The sequence below is a fragment of the Podarcis liolepis genome, assembly GCF_965112155.1.
Source record: "Podarcis liolepis genome assembly, chromosome: 12".
In the NCBI taxonomy this organism is placed as follows: Eukaryota; Metazoa; Chordata; class Lepidosauria; order Squamata; family Lacertidae; genus Podarcis; species Podarcis liolepis.
Genome location: NC_139563.1, coordinates 25354493 through 25381222, shown reverse-complemented (window position 1 = coordinate 25381222; position 26730 = coordinate 25354493). Strand labels below are relative to the sequence as shown.

The 26730-nt window shown below is 41.7% G+C and overlaps 1 long non-coding RNA gene across 1 annotated transcript; it reads left to right on the top strand.

The window, feature by feature from the left end:
- The first annotated feature begins 2110 nt into the window (after positions 1–2110).
- Positions 2111–26683, top strand: LOC310689712. Its single transcript, XR_014517610.1, has 3 exons — positions 2111–3300; positions 6339–6505; positions 25437–26683. It is a non-coding gene; the product is annotated as an uncharacterized lncRNA (long non-coding RNA).
- Positions 26684–26730: the final 47 nt, after the last annotated feature.

Sequence of the window (26730 nt, the reverse complement as noted above, 5' to 3'; positions counted from 1 at the left end):
TGAGCTGCGCGACAGGCATGTAGGCAGGCCAATCCAGGGCGGGCGGGCGGAGCCGGAGGAAGGGCGAGATGCTCATTCATAGGGTGGGTACAAAGAAGGGCTCGTTTCAAAGTGGGAGAGTCCCGCCCGGCTCTCGCTTCCTGGATGAATGCTCTGTGCGCGAGTGTCCAGGCAAAAATGGGAAGAGTCGGGTTGGATTCCTGTTTTTTTAGTTTTGGAGGTTTAAAAATATTGCATAATAGAATTTAGAAAAGGAGGATGAAGCGCATATTAAGTCAACACAACCCATAACATACCAATTACGAAACAAAACTAAAAAATTCCTTCCAGTAGCACCTTTGTTGTTTAGTCGTTTAGTCGTGTCCGACTCTTCGTGACCCCATGGACCAGAGCACGCCAGGCACTCCTGTCTTCCACTGCCTCCCGCAGTTTTGTCAGACTCTTGTTTGTAGCTTCGAGAACACTGTCCAACCATCTCGTCCTCTGTCGTCCCTTTCTCCTTGTGCCCTCCATCTTTCCCAACATCAGGGTCTTTTCCAGGAAGTCGTCTCTTACAGTGAGGTGGCCAAAGTATTGGAGCCTCAGCTTCAGGATCTGTTCTTCCAGTGAGCACTCAGGGCTGATTTCCTTCAGAATGGATAGGTTTGATCTTCTTGCAGTCTATGGGACTTTCAAGAGTCTCAACCAACACCATAATTCAAAAGCATCAATTTTTCGGTGATCAGCCTTCTTTATGGTCCAGCTCTCACTTCCGTACATCACTACTGGCACCTTAGAGACCAAGTAAGTTTGTTATTGGTATGAGCTTTCGTGTGCATGCACGAAAAAAGCTCGTTCAGTTCATACACACGAAAGCTCGTACCAATAACAAACTTACTTGGTCTCTAAGGTGCTACTGGATGGATTTTTAAAATTTTGTTTCAACTACGGCCAACCAACACGGCTACCTACCTGTAACTATACCAATTACAATCCAATAATGTAAAGAAAGAAAAAGCAGTTGGTTGCACAGGTTCAATGCCGGTGGATCAGCTTTGGGGCCAAGTTCCCCCCAGGAAGTGCTGAGCAAAGCACTTTTTGACAGGTGGGTGGTACATAATTCATACCCTCCAACATTTCTTAGGTGGAAATAGGGACATCCTATTTATCATCATCAAGAGCAATTTTTATTATTTATACCCCATCCACCTGACTGGGTTGCCCTGACCACTTTGGGCTGCTTCCAACCTATATGAAAACATAATAAACATTAAAAATTAAAAAGCTTCCCTATACAAGGCTGCCTTCAGATGTCTTCTAAAAGTTGCATACAGTCATACCTCAGGTTGCGAACGTGATCCATGCGGGAAGCACGATCGCAACCTGCAGCGTTCACAGCTTAAAGCGCTGCGCATGTGCGTGACGCGATTCGGCACTTCCGTGCATGCGTGTGATGTCATTTTGTGTTTCTGTGCATACGTCAGTGCCGAAACCCAGAAGTAACCCATTCCGGTACTTCCGGGTTCGGCACGGTCCACTACTCGAAAACATGCAACCCGCAGCGTTCATAACCTGAGGTATGACTGTAGTTATTTAATTCCTTGCCTCGGGGGTGGGGGTGGGTCGCATGATAGTCTAAATTGCTGTAAGTGAGCCATCAGAAGTCTCATTGTGCATTTCTCAGCATCTAATCCAGTTCAGCCCTAAGAATGAGGCCTTTCTTGAGCTTATGTAACATCCCTTTTTCTGCTTGATTGCCATTTGAGCACCGAAGTACTTGAAAGGGTATCACATGTGTGTGTGTGTTTGTAAAATAGTAGTGGAAAAGTGCCAGCAGTAGAAAACTGGGCTTGATGGAAAGAAAGAGGAATAGGAAACAATTTTCAGTGGGGTAACCATTTTCGTCTGCAGCAACAAAAACACAGTTTGTGGCCCTTTTAAAAGACTAGCAAATTTATAATGATATGAGCTGTTATGAACTGGAGCCCACTTCATCAGATACATGACATGTTATCCAAGGTACAGCAGTATACTTTTGACAGCAGAGGATTCTTAGCACTGAGGATGGAGGAAAATGAAATGCATAATAATAATAATAATAATAATAATAATAATAATAATAATACAGATTCTGATGATTATATGAAAAATCAAATCAATAGAGAGACCATTCACAAAGCAGCATTGAAGACAACACAAACATCCTGGTGTTGGCAACCTAATTAATATCTGCAGAGGTCGGGGGTGGGGGCTGTTCTTTTATCTCAGTTCAGGTCACAGGTGAAAAAACTGAACTTCTTAAGAAGTATAATTCAGCAGTGCCAGACTGGAATTTCTCTTCGGTCATCGATCGTTCAAGTGTGGCCACTGTAAGTTCAGTGGACCATATTTTCCCATTTATTGATAACTCTCAAGATATAGATACTGCTGTTTCTTTTCTCAGCTGCCCTGAGGGGAATCATAGATAGGTATTATGAAAATTCACAAACTGTAGTAGACTACACACACGTAAATGGAGATGATGGAAAGTTCTACCAACACAATCCATTCTTTCCCTTTAAAAAAAAATCTGGCATGGAATTGGACAGGGGTAGGGAACCTCTGCCTGACTAGGCCTCCTCATTTGGCCCACAAGACTATTACCCTCACCTGCCCCACACCTGATGGCATATGTGGCATCAGGTGTGGGGCAGGTAGAAGTATACCTGATCCCTGCAAAAAAGCAGAATTAATCAGCTTGTGGCAAATACTTGCACTTCTGTGCAACCTGCCTGTGTTGTGGTAATGGATCAGACCCCATATTTGATACTCCTATTAATAATTTCCCTCAACCTAATGTAGCCCAGCTGAGCCTATTGCCTGGGGAATGAAGGCATCACGTTTTCTATGAGATTCCCTCATCATGAGAGGCAACACAGGCCAGATTCACACACTGATCTTCTGGTTCCCTCACCTCCTATCTTAAAACAGCATGACTGTCTCCCTTGATAAACCATAAAACTTTTAAGCTTATTGTAAAGCCATAAAACCTTGAATGGACAACATCTATTGCAAGCAATAAGCCACACTTACAACAAATCCATAAACTACATGTGCTTTAAAAATGCTAATTGCTCCCAATTAGGCAGGAAGGTTTGTTTTCACGGAGACAGCAAGCTGCCTCAGAATCTTTAACTGACAACTTTTAGCATGCCCAGTTGCACACCAGACATGTTTCCATGTCCAAAAGATTGAACGAATGTTATTCTAATAGTGGAATTTATTATTTTTCTTTTATGCATCCAGAGATCCTGTGGAAAAACCATCCTGCTATAATTTACTGTAAGTTTGTTTTCCACTTGTAATTGTGGTAGTTAGCAATGAAGTTTAGGAATGGATTGTGGATTTATATTCTTCAAAGGAAAATTTAGTATAAATATTCCTTCTTTGGGGCATCTTGCCAGTCTTCTCTTGGAATGACTCACAACTAGCAACCAGGTAATTATGGATTAAGAATGCATAATTTGATACAGTGTCCCCTTACTTGCTCCCCCTTCGCTTACCCCTTTCCCCCTGATTGAGAGGGGGTGCCATTTTGTGTTTTGCGTCAGGTGCCGAAATGTCTCATGCCATCCCTAGCTTGGAACTAGCCAGTGTCCTTTTTAAAAGTCCTTTAATTTTCAAAGCAATACTGCTGATCTAACACCAGGTGTCAATGCTGCTCTTCCAAGTATCGGAGTTCCTATGTAGGACCTATTTCATGAATATTCTCTGCACTTCCTCTGGCCTTTGATTTTGGTTTGGGTCCATTAGCTGCTGCTTTATATCAATCAATATCTTATATGGCTGGTGCATCAAATACTCTACTGCATCTGCTTACAGTAGCTCTTCACGGCAGTCTTGCAGAACCCGGATAAGATTTTAAAATCAAGATTAACTCCGAGTTAATTAAATTGAAGCCATGTGAAGGAGAAGTGTGTTTCTACCTAGAATGGCTTGTCCTTAAAATGATGGCTTCTGTTTTCTCAAGTTTTGCTTCCTTTTTTGAAAAAAAGGGACACAGTCTATAAATTGCTGGCATAGCTCACTAGACTTTGAGTAAGTCACTATCAGTGTAATCTATTTCAGAAGCTTACTACTGAATCACCACTGTGAGTTCCTTAGAGTTAGTGTTGGGGTAGCAGCTAGATTGTTGGACTAGCACCTGAGATTGTTGTTGTTTAGTCGTTTAGTCGTGTCCGACTCTTTGTGACCCCATGGACCAGAGCACGCCAGGCACTCCTGTCTTCCACTGCCTCCCGCAGTTTGGTCAAACTCATGCTGGTAGCTTCGAGAATACTGTCCAACCATCTCGTCCCCTTCTCCTTGTGCCCTCAATCTTTCCCAGCATCAGGGTCTTTTCCAGGGAGTCTTCTCTTCTCATGAGGTGGCCAAAGTATTGGAGCCTCAGCTTCAGGATCTGTCCTTCCAGTGAGCACTCAGGGCTGATTTCCTTCAGAATGGATAGGTTTGATCTTCTTGCAGTCCATGGGACTCTCAAGAGTCTCCTCCAGCACCATAATTCAAAAGCATCAATTCTTCACCAATCAGCCTTCTTTATGGTCCAGGTCTTATTTCCATACATCACTACTGGGAAAACCATAGCTTTAACTATACGGACCTTTGTTGGCAAGGTGATGTCTTTGCTTTTTAAGATGCTGTCTGGGTTTGTCATTGCCTTGCCATGGCGAAGGGGCTTGAATAACTCAGAGAAGCTATGAACTATGCCGTGCAGGCCCTGAGATACTACGGTTCAAATCTCCACTCAGCCATGAAGCACACTTGAGTGACCTTGGACCAGTCACTTACACTCAGCCTAACCTACGTCACAGGGTTGTTGTAAGGATAAAATGGAAGAGGAAGAGAAGTATGTATGCCACCTTGAGCTCCTTGAAGGAAAGGTGGGATATAACTACAATCAATCAATCAATCAATCAATCAATCAATCAATCACATTATATAAAAGCTACATAAACATCAGGAAGGACTTTCTGACAATTAGAGCCTGTTTGACAGTGGAACAGGCTCCCACAACAGGTGGTGGACTCTCCTTCCTTGGAGGTTGGATGGCCACCTCTCATGTATGATCTAGTTGAGATTCCTGCCTTGCAGGATGACCCAATGCAGTCGCTTCCAACTCTACAATTCTTTGTTTCTCTGATTTGCGTTTAATAGTGACTTGCTCAGCCTGAGGTTCACATTCCCTCCTTGGCATATTTCTGGTTGTAGGCATGACCTATGGAAGAAGCAAGGCCTCCTTTGGGTGTTAATACTCTGAACGCTTCCATCTTAAGCTTGGGTTGTATATATGCACAAATAAACCTATATCATAAAAACACCATGGTATCTGCTGTCTCTCATTCCGAAGGAAACACAAACTCTGGAATCTCTCACTGCTCAGAGATTGGGCTGGCATGCAACAATATGTACACAAGCAGGAGTTCTTGTAAACAGACTGTGGTGGCTTAGTGGAGGGATGCAGAGGGCCCAATCCATATATATAGTACACCAAGCCCAGGGTATCCCCTGACAGCCTTGCTAGTTGTTAACATTGTGTTTATGGTTTGATTCAGCTCCAAAGTAGTTTCATGGTTGAGCCACCCCGATATTAATGGTTTGCAAACAGATTTAAAACAGCAACAACTTGCAGGCAATCTTAAATATGGATGTTGAGACAATAATGGGGTGGGGGTGAGAGGAATATAATAAGGTTTTATAAAGCTTTTTTTTTTTCCTTTTCATGTAGATAGCTTGTATACGGCAAGTCGAGTTCAGTATAGACAAAGAGGAAATAATTAATCTGGGAGCAAGAGACCAGCCCAGGAAATGTGTGCCAAATGGAGCAATCAGCCCATATATTGGCTAGGGAGAGCAGCGGGGGATTTATTGTGGAAAGATCTCAAGACCGATCAGGTCAGTGCATAGCTTCAGTGACAACCGAGGGTGAGCAATTTACTAGGTTGAATAACGGACCCACGCAGAATACAAAAGCAAAAGAAATGGAACTTTGGTTAGAATGCAGAGGAATAACAGTCAGAAGTGTGTCCTGAGCTGCCCAATGGTTTGTGCAGATATCCACAATTTTAGCTGGGAGCTGGAAATGCACTCCCTAATATTTTGTGCCCAGAAATAAGAAAACTGCATTTCCCCCCTCTGCCATTCCCCATCACATAACAAGAAAGGAAATTGCATTTGAAAATGATAAAAGGGAAGAGAAAATATCATGGGTGGGGAAGTAAGGTTAGTGCTGTCTTCAGCTTACTTTTGAAGTGGCTAAGAGGTGCTTGTGAGTCTCTCTTCATTCATCCTACAAATATTACATAGTTGTTTGCACTTTGCAGACTTCCCAGGTTCCCATGCTTCCTGCAAACTCCATGGTGTCGTCGACAAACCTTTCCTGTAAATGCTGAAAGCACGATTCTGCCTACCAAGTGCCTGGGTTGGGCATTGATTGTAAAATAACAACAACAACCTTTCCCCCATTTAGAAGAAATAATTGCAGAAAGAGGTAAGGAGTAAACTTCCCTTAAAAACAAAATCAGCCAGTACACTAATCTCACGCAAAAGGTAGTCACCCTCCCTGGCTTCCCATACTTTGATTAAAAGACAGGAGAAGATACGAAGGAAAAGTAAGTCTTCCCATAGTTCTTCAGATCAGGAAGCTCAGGCATCTTGGGGAACTAGAGAGCTATGGGAAGGGGAGGGGGGAAAGCACTACACACAGTGATTAAGTAAACTCAGTCCTGTTGTTGTTGTTTAGTCGTTTAGTCATGTCCGACTCTTCATGACCCCATGGACCAGAGCACGCCAGGCACTCCTGTCTTCCACTGCCTCCCACAGATTGGTCAAACTCATGCTGGTAGCTTCAAGAACACTATCCAACCATCTTGTCCTCTGTCGTCCCCTTCTCCTTGGGCCCTCCATCTTTCCCAACATCAGGGTCTTTCCCAGGCAGTCTTCTCTTCTCATGAGGTGGCCAAAGTATTGGGGCCTCAGCTTCAGGATCTGTCCTTCCAGTGAGCACTCAGGGCTGATTTCCTTACAAATGGATAGGTTTGATTCTACACCCACCAAAATCCCCGATAATTTATAAAGTATCTTGTGAAAGATTTCACATTTTTCCTGTAATCTTGACAGCCTCCCCCTTTCTTGTCTGATGGCTTGTCTCACCTTGTGTCATGGTGATGGCTCAGCCATCACTTGTCTCTGTTCTTGGGTGGCATCTTTCTAAGCCCAGCTCCCGATGAAGCTTGTTTGACTTCATATTTACTAATTTCAGGATTTATAGGGAGAACCCAGGAATTTTGAGGGATCCTTGCCCCCTGCAAACCCATAACACTATGAATAGCTGGGAGGACAGGAAGATGCAAAGACCTAGCTCATACACCATTCTTAATTATAGTAAGTTTATGACCTACTGGGGATATAAAACATCCTATTGATTTCTCCTGCAGCTTGTATTAGTGGTAATCATCTTTTATCTAGAGGGAATGGAAAGTAAAATGATTTATAGTTCTGTTTCTATGGAAGCTCCTAATTCTAATTGCCAACAGGCTTTTTAAAGAAATTGCTCTTACGCTAAATTCTGACAATGTATTTTTAGCCCAAAGGCACATTTTGATTTTTGTGCTCATCCTGAACTAGGCATTAAAATGCTGTCAGTGGATGGATATGCACCACAGATTGAAAACTACTTGATCTCGAACAATACTCATAATTTAGTAGGATCATGCAATCCTGTGTACGGTTTCCTTGGAGGAAGTCCCATTGAGCTCAGCGATGCTCATTTCTGACTGCTGAGGTTCAGCTTGCAAAACACAGCGAGCTTTAGCAAAAGACCTTCAGCCGGCTGAAATTCAATCATTAGCTTCCAATCAGGAACATTCTCAAAGACGTGTTGCCATTTAAGCATGGAACTCAACAAGAAAAAATATCCAGCCTCGTTTCCCTCATTTCCTGAATTGTTCCATGGTCATTCTGACACAATCAAACAGTAAAACTTGAAAGCTTTGTTATTACCTCATCCACTTGCTAGATACAGGAGGGTCTGTCAATTACCCTGGCACTGCAGCAGATGATGTCATTGCTTTAGCTTGGCGGGCGGCGGGATCCTAGAGCTTCCTTCTTCTTCATTCCTCTTCTATTACGTCAATGCACACAAGGGTGAGGAATAAGAGAAACATGGTTTCCTTAATGATGGGTATTCACCCACCTACCTTTTCATCAGTAGTGGATGAAGTCGTGGGGCGGATGCATTTACCTGGCCTCCAGGCAGGTGAGTCACCCCTGGTTACTGAGAGGGGCAAGGTGGGTGTGGTGCAAACACAAATCCAGCATTCCTGCCTATGCGTTTGCAGCATGCTGCCCTCTCTGCTGCCTCACCATTCCCTTTCCTGGTAAGTAGTAGTGACTCATCTGCTGGGAGGTTAGGTAAGTGTCTCTCAGCCACCCCACCGTCCACTATTGCTTCTCATTATTCATTGTGGTGGGCATATCTGGTGTTATACAAGTGATAGTTACAGTCTGAGTCTATACCTCTGTGACAACAGGATGCTGGATTTGATGTGCCGCTGGCCTAATTCAGCAGGATCTTTTTATCTTCTTAAATGTTTTTTTTTTTTAAAGGGGGAGAGAAATAAATAAATGCAGTCATACCTTGGTTTCCGAACAGCTTAGTTCCCGAATGTTTTGGCTCCCGAACGTCGCAAACCCAGTAGTGACTGTTCCGGTTTGAAAACTATTTTTGGAAGCCAAACGTCCAATGAGGCTTCCACAGCTTCTGATTGGCTGCAGGAGCTTCCTGCAGCCAATCAGAAGCCCTGATTTGGTTTTTGAACATTTTGGAAGTCGAATGGACTTCTGGAATGGATTCTGTTCGACTTCTAAAGTACGACTGTCGTGACCCGCAGTGGAAAATCAGAGAATATACGTTCTTACAAGTAACAGAGAAATATAAAACTTTTAAGTTGCCAAGTTTGTCAAGAATTGTTGTGTGCAATCCTGACCTCATAGAATCAATTGGAACATTGCCATTGATTTCGGTGGGAGGGAAAGTGCTGTGTGTTCTGCCTCATCGGCATAATGACTGTGACAAAATCCATATTTATTTACATAGCCAATAACCGATAGTCAGTGGCAATAAGAAACAGTTTTGAAAGATACAAACTTATTAATGTTGCCAGGAAGTGAGAATCAACTGGTGCATGTTTCGTTTGTTCATTTATCTTCAGCTCTTTAAAAGAATCAAGTCATGTATGATATGGTTTACTTAACAAATACTGCATGAGCATTGTTAGAATTTGCGGACAAAACACCCAGGTTACATAACAGGTGTGTAAGAACAATCACATGCCTGCTTTCTCCAGCCTCTGGATACTGTCAGATTCTAGCTTCCATCAGTCCAGGGCCAACATAGTCAATGGTCAGAGATGATGGGAGATAGCAGACCAGCACTGCTGCCTGCATTTTGGACTGTCCTTGGCAATGGAAGCTGTCACTGTGAGCTTCTGCTCTTCAGAATTTGCCCGCGCACCAGCACAAAACAGTGCTGACCCCAGCACAAGAAGTGTACATTTGTCCTCTTCCGCTGATCTCACTGAAGGGCTGGTTCACACATGCGGCTGAATTTCTTATCCAGGAATGACCAGAATTTCATGCTTGGATTCACATGGAGAAAGTAGGGTGTGGCACAAATCTTTCCCAGCTTTACTCAGCAATTGAAGCTAGGATCTTTTAAAAAATGCCATGCAGGTGCTGTACCCTCCCTTAACGTCACTTCCTGTATTTATTAAAATATATGCAATCAGAATGGAATAACATGAAGCCGTCATATGTGATCATGTAGCTGATTGAGATATTTGGTCTTGGGGGACTTTCAGCAAAGTGGGAGCAGATGGACAAAAGCTTTGTAGGTTGATGTATAACTACTATGTACCCCAAGTTAACTTGCTTTTGGCCAACATATGTAATGGCAATGGTTTTGCCAGCCATATCTATAATTTTTGCCATACAGAGGTTACACGAGTGCAGTGGAACTTAGGAACACAGGAACCTGCCGTATGCTTAGTCAGATCATTGGTCCATTGAGCTCAGCATTGCCCAACATTGACAGGCAGCAGATCTCCAGAATGTGAGGGAGGGATTTCCCAACCCTACCTGGGAAGTTTCATTTCAACCCAAATGGTACAGAAATCTTGTGAAATAAAAATAACTTACCTGTGCAAAGCAGATGCTCTACCACTGAGCTGTGGTCGTTCCCTTAGAAAGTGTGGTTACCCTCCAAAATTATGGAAGTACCCAAGAGGTTGCTGCTGTGATTGTGTAGCATCGGAAGAGTTTGTTCTTTACATTGCCTCAAAAGGAGTCAGGCCCAATCCTGGATTCTTTGCAGGCGCTTAGTGGTAGATTTTATTTACTTATTTTCTTAAATTTCTGTCCTGCCTTTCTTCTGTGATGGAGCCCAAGGTGAGACACACACACACACACACACACACACACACACACGGTTCCCAGTCACTGAAGAGACACAGATCTGCTTAGTTGCAGGAAGGTGGCCACCTCTTTTACCTTCATGCCCTGAGATTTCTGAAACCAGCCTCTACAATGCATTGTCAGGTGCAGTAGTGACCTTGAGCACTCCCATTGTTTTAAAAACAGTAATTTGGAAAGGGCTTTTGTTCGCTTAAGAATCATTCCGTCCCACGTTTCTGCCACAAGAGGGCACTGTAGTTCTTAACATAGTGTGAGCATCAGAGCTGTTTAATTTGCTAAACCCGAGCAAGATTCTATGGTGGAACAAGGGAACAGATAAGAATTTAAGTACCAGTGTGAGACGCTAGCTTATGCTAGTTGAACATGGTGATGTGCCAAAATTTGTCCTCTAATTTCTCAAAAGTTTTCTTCTGCAGTGAAAGAGGGTTCCATTATTCTGCTCCTTGCTTGGAGCTAGGGATGAATAAAAGCACAGTTTCCTATTCCTCCCTGTATTCGGTGCATACAGCCCTGTTTCTGTTCGACTGCAGGTCATCTTCTGCCACAAACTATGCTATTCATTTTGCTGTCCACCATGGTGAAATCATGTAACTTATTTAATTAATCACTGTCATTATGTTATTCCATCCCATTCATTTCAATGCAAAGGAAACACAACATAAATTGAATCATTACATATCATTTGCAAACTGAAAGCAACAACAGTAACAAATATTGATTTCTGGATTCATTTGCTTTCTGGACATGGGATCAGTGGCGTAGCGTGGGTTGTCAGCACCCGGGGCAAGGCAAGTAATTTGTGCCCCCTAACCCGTGGATTTGCGCCCCCTAACCCTAACCCCCAGATGTTGCGCCCGGTGCGGCCGGCCCCCCCTGCACCCCCCACGCTACGCCACTGCATGGGATGAATAAGAAAACATTGGCAATTTCTGCTCCCATTTTATTAAAATTATCCATACCAAGGGCACTTTAAAAAATCATATCATTTGGGGTGGGATGAGCTTACCTTATCATTGTGAGGTGGCTGTAGCTCACGTGCATATTTCAATTAAGCATCTCTGCAGCCTCCTTAGCTGCCTCAACTTCCTAACCTGAAAAAGCCCCAAGGAAGAAGTTAACTATTGACATCATCCCATGAGCTTTAACTGAAGCATGAGAATCCAAGGAGGTCCCTTATTGAGCCCCTTCTGTGCAGGCACTGATTTTGTTTTTAATGAAAGTCCTACCTTTTATCTTTCAAAAACCAAAAAACCCTCTCTCACTGATTTATTTAAAGAAGGCCCTCCCAACTTTCCTGTTCTTACAGAAAGCCAAGGTAAGGGTGTCACTGAGGTTTTTTTAAGGAAACATCAGCATCCAGGGAGGCTGCACAGTGCAGACCACTAGAGAGTCGATTTGCAGAATAAAAGAAAGGGCACCCACAAAGACCCTTTGGCCACCTTGAAAGTAAGGTTAGCAGAACAGAAACCCTGAACCTTGTCCATAAGAATTTCCCTGAAATGTTCTTTCCTCTTTCACCATTTTTTAATGTAATTTCTCATAAATTTATAGTGTGTGTGTGTGTGTGTGTGTGTGTGTGTGTGAGAGAGAGAGAGAGAGAGAGAGAGAGAGAGAGAGAGAGAAGGAGAAATATTCAGCACAGCATTTCTGGAAGACCTGGCTTGAAAGTTTCAAACACTCAGCAGCTTAGTTATGCTTTTCCACAACATTCATGACTTTGAAAGAAGAGTCTTGCCAGGATTGAAAGTTTAGAATTCAAAAGCTTATATCTTATTATAGATGACAAACGACAGAGCCCAATTTTAGTGTCTAGTGGACATGCCCAAATAAGTGCCGATTGAAAAGTCGCTGGTTGTGTTGGGATAAAGAACAATGACAACTGGGGTCCCTAGAAGCCAATGCAAGAGCAATTAGGAAATATAAAAATGGCATGGTATTATGCTCAATAAATATGTATAAACCATAAACTACAGAAATAAAAAATGAATAATACAAATCAGAAGATTACACACCAGGAGAAAAAAAAATCATTTTGACTGCTCAGTCTTCTTCAATTTAGTCTGTTTCCTCAGTAGTCCTTGGAGAGTGTGATAACCTTAAACTCTGGAAGAGGCATTCCAGTTCTTGTGCTTTTCTGGCAAATAAAGCTTGTCTCCCCCATGCAGCTGCTTTTACCTTGACAAATTATTTAACTGTAAGTACAACTTATTTTTATATATCCAACACAGTATCTGTCTGTCTGTCGGTCTGTCTCTTGCACTTTCCCAATATGAACCATCCAATATTTCACTCAACTTCTGCACATAAACTTCTCTCAGAAGAAAAAGACGGAATAAACACAACTTTCTGAAAACCTAATTTATAACAGCTATGATAATGCCTTCGAAGGTGATTAATTACCAGCAGATGTTACAGGTATGAAATTAACTCAAACTTGACATTGAATCCATTAGGACTTACAGAATTTAAAGGGAACATTCAATGAACTTCACGCTTATTGAATGTGGGTCTTGCCCTTTGAAATGAGACATCAAGAGACCACAGGGCTGTTTACAACACAAAGTACAAAACACATAATACTGTATAGCAGAAGTTGTTGGTTTTTGGGTTTTTTTTAAAGACAACACCACCACCATACTTTAAAAGGCCATAGACTGGTTAACATTTGAAGATACAGTGGTACCTTGGATTAAGAACTTAATTCATTCTGGAGGACCGTTCTTAACCTGAAACTGTTTTTAACCTGAGGTACCACTTTAGCTAATGGGGCCTCCAGCTGCTGCCGCCGCACGATTTCTGTTCTCATCCTGAGGGAAAGTTCTTAACCCGAGGTACTATTTCTGGGTTAGCGGGATCTGTAACCTGAAGTGTCTGTTACCTGAAGCGTCTGTAACCTGAGGTACCACTGTATGTTACAAAGGTACCAAGCGAGGCTCCTTTGGGAAAGCATTCCACAAACAGGGAGCCACCACATACGAATCTGCTCTATGAAAACAAAAGCATACAATTCTGCTGGAGTATGTTGATGTTCTAAAAAAAAAAAATGTAGTTAATGGGGCCTCCGTGGAATTAGTGTGACGCTTACCCTTACCCTTGCTAATATTCATTCTTCAAGTTCTGCTGCTCTGCTCCATTTGTAAAACTACTGAGGCCAAATATCGTACCATCCTTAGGATGAATAAGAATGGTAGGGAACTTATGGTTTAGGAAACCTATACTGAATAGTTTTACTAACTGTCAATCTATTAATGTAATATGTGGTATTTTGCATCCTTGCTTATTAATCTCTGTGGGACAAACTAGTAGAGCTTCAAGAACTCATATAGTGGGTATATGAGTAAGATCCGCAGTAATACCTTGACAAAAGCAGCTGCATGGATAGGTGGTACATGACCCCAGTCAAGCTTGCAAAAATATATCATTTGCCTGCTAACAAATGTTGGAAATGTAAAGAGATTGAAGGTACATTCTTTCACCTTTGGTGGACGTGCCCAAGGATCAAGGTCTTCTGGGAAATGATGTATAATGAACTGAAAAAGGTATTTAAATATACTTTCCCGAAGAAACCAGAGGCCTTCCTCCTGGGCATAGTGGACCAATCGGTGTTAAAGAAGGATAGAACTTTTTTTATGTATGCTACAGCAGCAGCAAGAATTCTCATCGCAAAGCATTGGAAAACACAAGATCTACCCACCTTGGAAGATTGGCAGATGCAACTAATGGACTACATGGAGATGGCGGAAATGACTGGCAGAATCCGAGACCAGGGAGAGGAGACGGTGGAGGAAGACTGGAAGAAATTTAAAACTTATTTGCAGAAATATTGTAAAATTTATGAATGTTAAGGACATTGAAATGAATTGCAGGGGCTCTAGCAACAAAGCAAAATGTAAGATTGGATTAACAACAGATAAATTAATACGATATGAATTTGCTGAATTAATTTTTTTTAAAAAGGGATATAAGAACGGGAGATGTGAGGAAGTCCGGAAAATAAGCTAATTGAAGATGAGAAATTAAGAAAGAGGGAATTTTTGTTTTTTGTTATTATATGTGTTTTTATCTCTTTTTTCTTTTTCTTTTGATGTGTTTAATGTTTGTATTTTTGTATTGTATTGTTTTTTTGTGATTTTGTATTTTCTTTGTCTTTTATTGTGGAAACTTAATAAAATATTTATAAAAAAAAACACAGCTGCATGGAAAAAAACACCCCTTTATTTGCCAGAAAATCAAAGGAAGAACCAGGACTTGAATGTTACCACTCTCTCCAAGGACAATGGGAAAAAACAGACTGAATTCAAAATGACTGAGCGGTCCAAACAGATTTTTTTCTAACAGGGTGCCGTCTTCTGATTTGTATCATTTGTTGTTTTCTTTCTGCATATTCATTGATGTAGTTTATAAATATTGAGTATAATGCTGTGCCATTTTTTATTTTCTGGGTCTCATAATTGTTTTTGCACTGGCCGTGTTGGGCTTACTGTGGAAACCAGGTTACGCGATAGGCAATATTGGAAAAAAACAAAAACTTGGGAGTTAGTGGCAATTAATACATATTCCGTTATTTTTCTTGGGCTTTTGTTTCCTTTAAACCTATAATCTGTGAACTAGAAGGACCTCACCTAGTCTGGCCAGAAATAAATTGGTGACCCACAAGTGGGAGCTGCAATAAAATGTTGCAGAATGAAGTGCTGCTGCTCCAGGATTCCACTTCATTCCATGTCCCCACCCTGACTGGTTTTATTTCTCCCTCACCTCCAAGACCATTAAGCAAGCTTAGTCCTCACTGAGCTATTTTGGGGGGTTCACATCCCTCATCCCCCCTTTTAAAAATCCTATCCACCTTGAGGTTTCCCCAGACCTCCGATATCTCCTTCATGTCCAGTTTTGGCTTCATACAGGGCTGGTACCAGATTTCAGGGCCCCCTCAGCACAGTGCCATTGATGCCCCCCATCTCTAAGACACACACACACACTGCAGACCTCAGCCTCACCTCAGCAGGGAGTGGTGACACAGCCAGTTTGGGTCAATGAAGGTTCACTCTGAGCCCCTGGGACACTAGGCCCGTATCTGACCTCGCCGGCTGCTGGCACCAGGCCTGGCTACATACACAATGGCACTCACAGACTGAACCTCATAAACAGAAGGAATGATGCCAGGATTCAGCTTGTGAAAGCCACCTGGGAATGTAACCTGCAATCCATCCGCTGCGACACATTTTAATCTTATGAACGTTTCAGTGACTCAAATGCTTTCTGATCTTCCAAGGACCAGCTGATCCAATAAAAGATACGGCGGCACCAATTCCACTTCGAAAAGGAGATTGGTTTGAGGACAGCCGAGAGAAATTTCATCCTAATATATATATTTTTCCCTCGAGAAAATTGTCGGCAAGTGAGAAATAAGGTATATAGTGAAAGGGCCAGTATGCGCCACCCCGTGCTCCCAACTGCCAGAAGAGCTCTGCAAGTCTGTTATTATGACGATACAAAAGGAAGAGAGTGAATAGGTGATGCAGAGACATTATGGCAAAGCTTGTCCTGAGATGTCCTAGCCATTCTTTGGAGACTTGATGAGAAAGAGCCTGACATTCACATACTCCATTGGGTGACAGGAAATAGCTGGAGCTGAAATGCATTCTATTGAATAGCATGAGGCTCAATGGCAGCGAAGTGTATAGCAGCAGATATTGTTATTTTGACCTAAGGAGTCGTACTATCCCGCCTTGAGTATAAAATAGAGAGGATGGGTCTGAACTGCAAACTCCTTTTCTTCGCTGAAATTAGAGGCAAGGAAGAATTCTTGACAGTGTATTAGCATACTCTGAACATAGATTTTAATGCTACTTCCCTGTAAACTCTAATTAAGATCTGGGCTGGGGGTGGGGAAACCTCCACATCAATCCTGTCTCTCCTAGCACAAAAATGTTCTTGCTAATACTGAACGTTGGTAGTGAGTGTCAACAGGAGTAGAACCTAAATGGGACCACTGAGAAGAGGAGCCACTATGCTTGGATGATACCTGAGCATTCCAGAACGAGAGAGAAAAAGAGAGAGGGGGGGGGACAAACATTCAGGGGGGCAGCCCTCTCCCCAGCAGCCCAATGAGGGTTGAGCATGGTCGCCACGGAACACTGACAGTTAGTTGGAAAAGAAGACCAGGAGTTAGCCAGCGTGGTGTAGTGGTTAAGAGCGGTAGACTCGTAATCTGGTGAACTGGGTTCGCTTCCCCACTCCTCCATATGCAGCTGCTGGGTGACCTTAGGCTAGTCACACTTCTCTGAAGTCTCTCAGCCTCACTCACCTCACAGTGTGTTTGTTGTGCGGGAGGAAGGGAAAGGAGATTGTTAGCCGCTTTGAGACCCCTTAGGGTAGTTATAAAGCGGGATATCAAATCCAAATTCTTCTTCTTAGTGGGGAAATAGGATATTTTGCTTGGGGAGAAGGACTGGCTGGAATCCTAAATAGGAGGAGGAAGGGATGTCAGAGAATTCCAATGAAATGGGAGTGGAAATTGTCAATGTTTGCTTATTCATCCCATGTCTGGGATGAAAATCAATCCAGGGAATACGATCTGTATTCGCTGCGGCTGCTGCTTTCAGTCTGCAAATGATATGTAACTGATTATGTCTCTCTCCCCCCCCCCTTGCATTTGCATTTAATTTCCTTCGCATTCAAATGAATGGGGCGGAATAACATAATAGCAATGCATTCCATAATTAATTACATAAACTTTGTAAACTATGCCATTTTGCCACAGATGAACAGTGTCTTTCTTTTTTTGGTGGTAGATGAGCGTCAGCGAAATGGAAGCAGTGGTACATGCAATGAACACAGAGTGGAAAGGAAAACTGTGACTCCTTACATCCCTTAGGATGGAGTATAGGATACGCTGCAATATTTTATTGCGGTTTTCATTTGTGCCATTCTAACAGTCCAATCCCAAAGATGGATTCATATGCCAAAGTGACTGACCAGGTCAAATACTTTGCATACAGAAGATTCTAAACTCAACCCTTGGCATCTCCAGCTAAAAGATAGTGATGGAAGAGACTTCTACTTGATAATAATTTATTACTGAAAAGATGCCCATCCGACAGGGTTGCCCCAGCCACTCTGGGCAGCTTCCAGCAAAATATAAAAACAGAACAAAACACCAGACATTGAAAACTTCCCAATACAAGGCTGCCTTCAGATGTCTTCTAAAAGTCAGATAGTTGTTTATTTCCTTGACATCTGGTGGGAGGGTGTTCCACAGGACAGGCGCCACTACTGAGAAGGCCCTCTGCCTGGTTCCTTGTAACTTCACTTCTTGCAGTGAGGGAACCGCCAGAAGGCCCTTGGAGCCTGGACCTCAGTGTCCGGGCTGAATGACGGGGGTGGAGACATTCCTTCAGGTATACAAGGCCAAGGCCATTGTATACCATGCTGCTTGTTTTTAGGTCATGCCATGATGAAATTTGGACACACTGCATGCTAAGCAGCTCCAGAGCAGCTCAGACATAGCACTTAGACATGCTTTACCAACATATTACATGGTTACGTTCTACCTCCAGGGCAGGAGTCAGTGTGCATTTGTAAACCCATTCCTGGGAATCAGAAGCAGAGAGAGTGCTGTTGCACTGAGCTTTTTCTTGCGGGCTGTCTGTAAGCATCTGTTTGGCCACTGTGAGAACAAGCTCCTCAACTAGATAGGCTCTGGCCTGATCCTGCAGGACTCTTGCTACATTATTAGCTTAGATTAGAGTTATCCAATGTGGTGTCCTTCAGATATCCGTGCTCCCACCTTTCTAGCTGGCTGGGGCTGATGGGAATTGCCATCCACAGCATCTAGAGGGTACCACATTAGTACTTGACCCTGATTGAAAAAAGTAAATTTCGTTCATCATATCAATTAGCCTTGGTTCAAATCCAAGAAGCTACAGTATAATGTTTGGGACAGGATGCTAACCTCTTTCATTTTAGATGTGATCAAAACAGTTTAACTTTCAAATTTATTGTTTGGGTAAGTTATCCCACTCCCACCCCATGCTTATACTTCTATATTTAATTTTATTCAGAAGTAAACGGTAGTTATAAAACATTATCGTCTCACTTGGGAACTAAGAAAACCAACAAAGCACAGGGCAAAGGCATTTAAATCACAACCCAGACACTCCATCACCGTCCAACTTTACATCCATTTAAAAGGGCATTATGTGCCATTTTCACCCTATAAACAAAGAAAGGATAAAATATAAGAATTTATTGTTGCTACTAAAGAAAAGAGACAGTGGGATGGGGGAAAAAAGGAGTTGAAATAATTTAACAACTTTTTGCAGTTCAGCAGATATCACAAACATGGAACACCCCAAACAGTCCATTATACATTTTAATTCACAGTATAATATCTCTTCACTTTGTATAGAAAGTCAAAACAATGTCATTAATTACGCTGTGATTTTTAGGATTTGCCTAAAATGCAAATCTTGAGTTTGCTAGAATGCTTTCTGTTTATGTAACGTAGAAACAAGGGTAGCATGTGTTGCTGTTGTTTTAAAGAAACCCCTAAACTTTACTTTAAGAAACACAGCATATGTTTCTTGAATTTCAATCGAACTTGAAAGTTTCAAATGGCTTTTAGTTCATGATTTTTTCCCTGCCATTTCTCGCTGTGTGCAACAATAAAAACAACAATCACATAGGTGAGGATGGAGGAGGAATTCAATTCAGTTATCATTTAAAGGCAAACCTACCTAATCTATACATCCCCAAACAATATGAGAACCAAAACACAGTTGTCCTGCGAAATATCATACTTCTCCAAATTTTGCAATGCAGTTCTCCAGCCTATGTGTACAAAAATAAAAATACTAGGGGCAAAGTGTCCATTAAAAGAACATTATTAGTGAAAACAATATACAACAATGTATTTTTTAAAGGAGAAATAGCTTTGCAAGTATGTGTATGTTAGGCAAAATTGCATATGAACATGTATTTATTAGATGATATTTGCATTAAAATGCATGAATCTTCATGGATACTATTTTTATAGTCACAACTTGATATGGAAATGTAGATTTGAAAACGAGGAGCAGAAAGTTCACCCATCTAGATGCAAAGGTTAAGATAGCCTTCCCCAACATGGTGCCCTCCAGATGTTTAGGACTACAACGCCCATCACATATTGGCTGAGGTTGATGGAAGCTGTAGTCCAGAACATCTGGTTGCTGAAAGTTAGGTTACAAAAAATGCATTGAAACCTATGAGAGCCTATTGTATACCCAGAGTGGCATATAACCATGAATCATCTTGCCAGGGAAGTATGGGAATTGTAACTGTGTGAGGGGGATAGGCGTCTCCTAAGAACTTTTCAACACCCTTGACAAACTGCAGCTCCCAGAATTCCTTGGGGGAAGCCATGATTGTTTAAAGTGGCATGGCACTACTTTAAATGGATGGTGCCGATGTGAACAAAGTGCCAGTTCAATTTAAAACAAATAGCAGCACAGCAACACCTCAGAAATAAAAGGGTTTGTGGTATGGAGGAGCCACCTGTGGCATCTTTTGTCCCTAAGAAACTGACCCCAAAGAGAAGTTTCTCGCTGCTTGGTGAGAGGGGCGCAAAACTCTATGCAGAGAGTTTCTGGTTTAGTTCCCTTCTGATGAAACCTGTCATTGATAAAAGAGAGTTCAAGCTTCACTAAACCAATTAAAATGTTTTTTGGCCTCAGGAGGTAAATAAAAACACATGATAGAACTAAAGCAGAGTGGAGAGTGGTAATCAGTACAGTAGTTCGGTATTGAACAATATTGAACACTGTAACAATAACACATAATAAATCACTTTGAAAGCTGCATTCGATATATTTTTTCCAAGGACGAACGAAGTATACTCGCGAGGATTGAAAGGAGGCCCTCTGTTGGCTTCATGATTTGTATTAGGAAGAAATGGCAATTTCTTTTTAAAAGGAAAACTTTCCCCTCTTGCACTGTACAACGTTCCTGCTATAGCAAGGGGAAGTGGGTGGACTGAGTTAAAAGCTTGTGCTTGACGTAGTACCTTTGAGCAACTGCACACATTACATGCCTAGGAGAACACCAAAACACTGTGATTGTGATAAACACATGAATTTATGAGCAGATACTTAAGGGATATGTGACCAAACCTCTTGGCTGTAATTGTAGCTCCGTTGCTCTTGCCTTTGTGGCATAAGCAATCAAACGAGGAAGCTTCTAATTCAAGGAAGATCCCCCTTGTGCTGGAGAAGGTGTTTGGAATATATATTTTTTCAAGTGTGGTGGGAATGCAGAATAGTAAATGTGGTTTGGTCTTAGTATTTGACACAATTTCATCAATAATGGGTCGACTCCTGTTGCTTGACCCTTCCCTTTCACTGTTATTGTAGCACCCTGCTTGTGGTTAACACTTAGCTGGAATGAAATATTCAACGCAGCAACAGAGAAATTAAAATAATAATTTATTTGTCAGACAAATAAATGAGAGGCACAGTGGTATATGGTTACCAAGCTCTGGCCTGGCCTCCTGCCATTATGGCCAGCACTTATATTTCCTTAATCCACCCCCCTTTGCTCCTCCTGTGGCCGCCTCTGTTCAATCAGCCTGCTTGAATTTCCTATTGGCTGATTGCTATAACCAATTTTAAGATACACCCATATCCTCCTGTCCTTATACGGAACACAAAGAGCTATATATTGTTACATCTATAAATGACAAATAAGTAGTAATATATCTTACATGTGTCTCAACAAGGAATCTTAATTACCAGCTCACCTCTTGCCTTCCTTGCCCTATTGCCTTCTAAAACAAATGGTTAATAATTTTAAATTTTTATCTTGAACAGATGTCAGAGACCTTGGGTTCATATTCTCATGCATCATCAATGAAATATCTCCTTTTGGAGGTCTTTAAACAAATGTCTGACAACTAATATATCAGGATAGCTCGGATGGCGTCTCATTTCTGGCAGGGGGGCTAGGCTGGCTGACTTAATTTCAGGATAAATCTAGCATTTCTTAAATCCTTTGCATAATTACATTTAAGCCAGCATATTTAAACTTCCTCAAAGTAAAAAGGAAGGAACAGTAGGAAGGAACAGTTTACAGCCTCAAAATAAAATAGGAAAAAAGCCTCTTCCCCTGTTTACACTTCCCCCCCTTCTCCAGCCAGTCGCTTTGTTTTCCATGTGCTCTTGGCCTTTTGACCTTAGGCTCAAGTTTAATGGAGGCACATGGTTTTATTTTACTATTTACCAAACTCTTAATCATGTAGGGTCTGTGTCAGCCTGTAATTCCAGCTTTTACGACTTTGAGAATTGTTTTCTGCTATAAATTGAAAGGGGGGGGCCTTGTCTAGGAGGAAAACATTGCCAAGGCTCTCTGAACAGCTGGTCTGCCTGGCATGAAACTTTTGAAAGTCTAAGCCCATTTACCTGATCAAGATATAAGCCAATATATGCCTTGATTAAAAATGCAGTCTATATTCAGATGCCACATTATCACTGGAAAGTGACCTTAATCCAACAGGTAAGCATAAAAATATTGTCTTATTTTTGCTGGTGGCTCAGATGGTCATTACTCAATAAAGGAAATGATGTACAGTGCTATCTAAAGAGGCATGGTTCAATAATGTTTGGGATATAGCCCCGTCTGAACATCTTACACAACACAGATTAGTGGGGAGAGGTGAAGCACAGAAAGAACAGCTTGAGGAAATGTGGTTTTTATTTTTATTTTCCTTTATTAACAAGGACTCAGAATTCTCAGGCCCACGCAATACCCAGGTCCCACTTTGCAGGGGCTATGCTGATGCGTAATAGTCACACAAAACTAGTAATGATTCTGCTAAGATAATGTAATAAATTTGCTGTGCTCTGGTCTGACTCTGTGCTAAGTATTCTATAACCTGTATCTGTAACTAAATTCAACTGTTGCAGATAGGTAGCCGTGTTGGTCTGCCATAGTCAAAATAAAAAAATTCCTTCCAGTAGCACCTTAAAGACCAACTAAGTTAGTTCTTGGTATGTACATTGGTCTTTAAGGTGCTACTAGAAGGATTTTTTTTATTTTGACTATGGCAGACCAACACGGCTACCTATCTGCAACTGGAACCATGGAAGGCACCACATTGAGCCGCATGAAATGGAAGTCCATCAACCTCACCCATACCAAGAACTAACTTAGTTGGTCTTTAAGGTGCTACTGGAAGGATTTTTTTTATTTTGTAAATTCAACTGTGTATGGTTTCTTGAAGTTCTTTCATTTTGTTCTCTTGAAATCAATACAAAATTATTAAAGGGTAGGGAATGGCTTACCCTTTTCAGGCAGAGAGCTGCATTGCTCTGTTGTAACACCTTTGAGGGCCACATGCTGGGGTGGGCCTGGGCAAAAAGTAGGTGTGGCCATACACAGTCTTAGGCATGTGTGTAGATGTCATCAGTGTATCCTGATTTGCTTGCTCAAAGCTTACATGGTGGTTAGATAGACTATGTTCGGTCTTCATTGCACATTTGTTTGTGTGCTGGTTCTATGACAATGAACATTCATCCTGGTTTGCTTGCAGATTGTGTACATGTCTTCCCATGAATCGCTCATTCATCCCACACTTTTCAGTAAATTGCCCCACCACCTTCCTAACTTCAAAATATGAGTGTGTTTAAGTGAATTTGTTGCGCTAGGGCAACAGAATACTTTAATCCAGCATTTCCCAATCTGATGGTCCCAATCCACAAGTGCAGGTAGGTTGCATACTTTATAAATGAACTCAAAATATCCTGTGATCAGATAAAGCAAAACTGAATAATTTTGTAAGTACTATAAATATTTCAGCAATTCCACATTAGATAAACTTTTGCTGGGGTGCATCAAGTAATGGTTATAAAATAAGCAAACGCAGTTGAAATGTGCTAAATCGATGGCTGTATTTACAGTACCTAAGGCCGAAATTCATGTGGGAATGAATTGATGGGTCACCATGCCAAATAAATTTGAACTTTTGGGTTGCCATACCCAAAAGGTTGGGAACCACGGCTTTAATCCACTTTAATTGCAAAAACCTAAATCTCCAGTGTGCACTTATTCCTTCCTGCAAAATAGTGACAGTCTGGAGACATCCCATGATGATTTGAAGAACAGAAAGGGCAATTTCCCCACCCAGCTCAACACTGTGATGTGCTGCCTGGTGCTGCCTTTGATTTGTTTGTGGGGTCAAAAGAAAATGTGCCAGGCCGCAACTTGTGGCTTGCCACACTATGCGCCAATTAACCATTTCATCCTTACTGGGAAACTATAGTTATGATCTTTGGAACAAGTCATGATCTTATGTCAACTTTAAACCATAAGCAGCAGTGAAAAAGAATTAGGAGAATTGCCTGAGAATTCCCAGTTCCACACATTCAGATCACAAATACCTTAGTGCCAGAGAGCAGAAACCACAGGGAAATTATGGGGCGAGGAGGATGTAGCATGAGAACAAATCTTCATGGATTTAATATCACGCCAAGCTCTTTATAGTAAAACTTGTTCAGGTTACTCTCTCAGAGATTTGGGAGGATGCAGGTCAGCTAAACTGCTATATAGCTTGCTCTTGAGCTGGACTTTGGATTGTGTGGAAAACTCCGATGGGAAATATGCTTGATTTGGTTTTAACTCCCAGAGGACAACAGTCTTCATCATGAGAAGAATCACAAGGCTCTATTAGCCTTTGCTGCTGAGCGCAAAAGCCCCAACACAACGTTTTCTCACCTTCTTAGAGGACTGTCAGAGGTCAAATGCAGGGAGTCCAATCTAGCGAGGTGTTGTGTGATGCTGTTTGCCGCAGCACCTTCATTTGTGGAGATGTTTCTGAGTAGCACGTTCTGTTTCTGCTTTGCCAGTCTGGCAACTCCATTGGAAATAAATAATTACACTGACATTTGAGGGAAAAATAACTTGAAAATGACCCACTGTTTGTTGCTGGGAGAAGCTTTTCACACTATAGTACACTATAGTACACGAGGAACTGGAATTCACTGATTATAGGCCAAGAAAGGCTTGGTTGATGTAACAACCAAGGGGTTTCGTGTCTCCCTGAGAAAGAGTATGGGCAGTTTTAACTCTACCATTAGGCAGATTGGGGTGACTACCTCAGACAGCTACTTTTGGGTGTCACGAAAGGGCAGCAAATGGTTAAGGTATTATTGCTGCATTTTCACTGCCACACAACTTTAGATGATATGATGTTGCATCCAGTGCTAGTCCTACTCTGAGGAGACACATTGAAATTAATGAACCAAAGTTAGTCACATCCATCAGCTTCTAAAGGCCTACTTTGAGTAGAACTAGCATTGGATGCAACTCATTAGTATTCTTTTATATGCCACTTAAAGCTAAAATAGGAGTCAAAGTGGTTTACAAGTATGAAACATATACAAACATCACTAAGCACCGCCACGGTAGGGAGGAGCCATTTGCTGCTCTGCTTTAGTGATAGGAAGTCTTGGGCCATCCCTGGAGATGTCTGGACTTCTTCTGCCAACCAAGTTTGTGGGCATAACCAAGCTGCACAATTAAACCTTGCCTAAGGTAATTCCCCCTTCCCAGAAGATCCCTGGCAATCTGGTCATGAGAATGGGGTGCTGACTGGGAATCTTTAGTGGAGATTAGACACTGTAAGTTCGCATAATTCTTTGGTGAAAGCCATGACTGTCAAGCTAGCGTAAAAGTCAATCTATGTTATTGCAGGGATAAGGGATTGGTTGCTGGAATGCTGCTCCCATCATCCTCCACCTGATGGGAGTTGGAGTCCCACAGTAGATGGAGGATCACAGGTTTCTATGCCTGTGTTATAGGATAGATAGGTCTACAGAATGTTTTTGTGTTTGTGTGCTTTAACTAAAGATTCTACTGCTTAATTTGACCTCTAAATATAATTTAATTTAATGTAAAACAAATCATCTCTATTTTGTCAGTGATCTCCAAACTCCAGCTGGCCAAAAGTTCACTTTTGAGAACTTTTCATCCCATCACCAGTATCAACAGCCCGAAACCAAAATAAAACCTACCTGTAGGACTTAAGACGAAGAAGAAGAAGAAGAAGAAGAAGAAGAAGAAGAAGAAGAAGAAGAAGAAGAAGAAGACAGGTTACAAAAGAATCAAATGTTGAAGTACCTACTCAAGGATAAATTTGCTGTTTTTTCCTGTTTTTGTTTTCAAAGCACATTGTGGTAGAAGCTTTGGATGGCAGAAATGTAAAACATCCAATACTTAATATTATCTGCTTTATGCTTGATGTGAATGGCTGTACAATGCAGCTTTACTATTCCCAATTAATTGTGGAAAAATACTGCTTCCATTAGTAGCACAGTAAAAGGTAGCCCAGCACTAATGATAATAAATTGCAGCATTTTTAACAGAAATGGAACAGTTCTTTAAATTGCTTTTTGCCTTGCAATATGAGTGTGGTTGAAAAATAATTTAACCCTCCATTCCTTTTTTGTGTGTCTTTATTTTACATGATGCCATTATACCTAGCCCATACAATGTCAGGTTAATAATAATGATATTGTAATATTAATGCAAGTGGGGGGGACTATACGTTTTGATGAATAATGGCCCTGTGTTTTTGGATCCCCTTGCCAAGTCATATTAAAATGACAAATAATTGCAATTGCTTTGCAGAGGAATGAAACAGGCTCTGTAGTCAAAAAGCGCATTAGGGACCAGGGGTGTCCATTTGTTATCCTTTGTCAGGAAAACATGGTCCTTAATGAAAGGGAATGAAGGGACACTGATTGAGGACAGTGACACTAAGCCTCTTTCTCAGCAAGAGCCCTGACGTGGGTATTAAGAAGCAGATTGAAAGGTTAAGGCACAACTTCGGAAACTCGAGATTCTGAAATAATACACCTCTTGTCGCTTGCCAAAACTGCCATTGAAAAAACAAAATAAAACCACAAGTTTGGGTGCCCTGATCATCAGAGGTCACAACGGACCAGAAAGCAGGTGGCAGGTGCTGCAGAGAAATGCCCCTTGAAAAACAGAAACAAAATAGAGGTTGTTGTTTTTGTTTTTTCAAGAAGCCTTGTTTCCATTTCCCTGCCTGTCTTCCTAAGTGCTTTTCCTCCCTTCGACTCATTCTCTCCCTCGCCACTGTTCCTGCAGCTAACAGCCTCAGCTGGGGCATTTTCCTGAGTATTAATAAGTATACTGGAGAGAGTTGATGGTCTGAGGTCCACTCCAGCCTTACGGAACGGAATCAGTCAT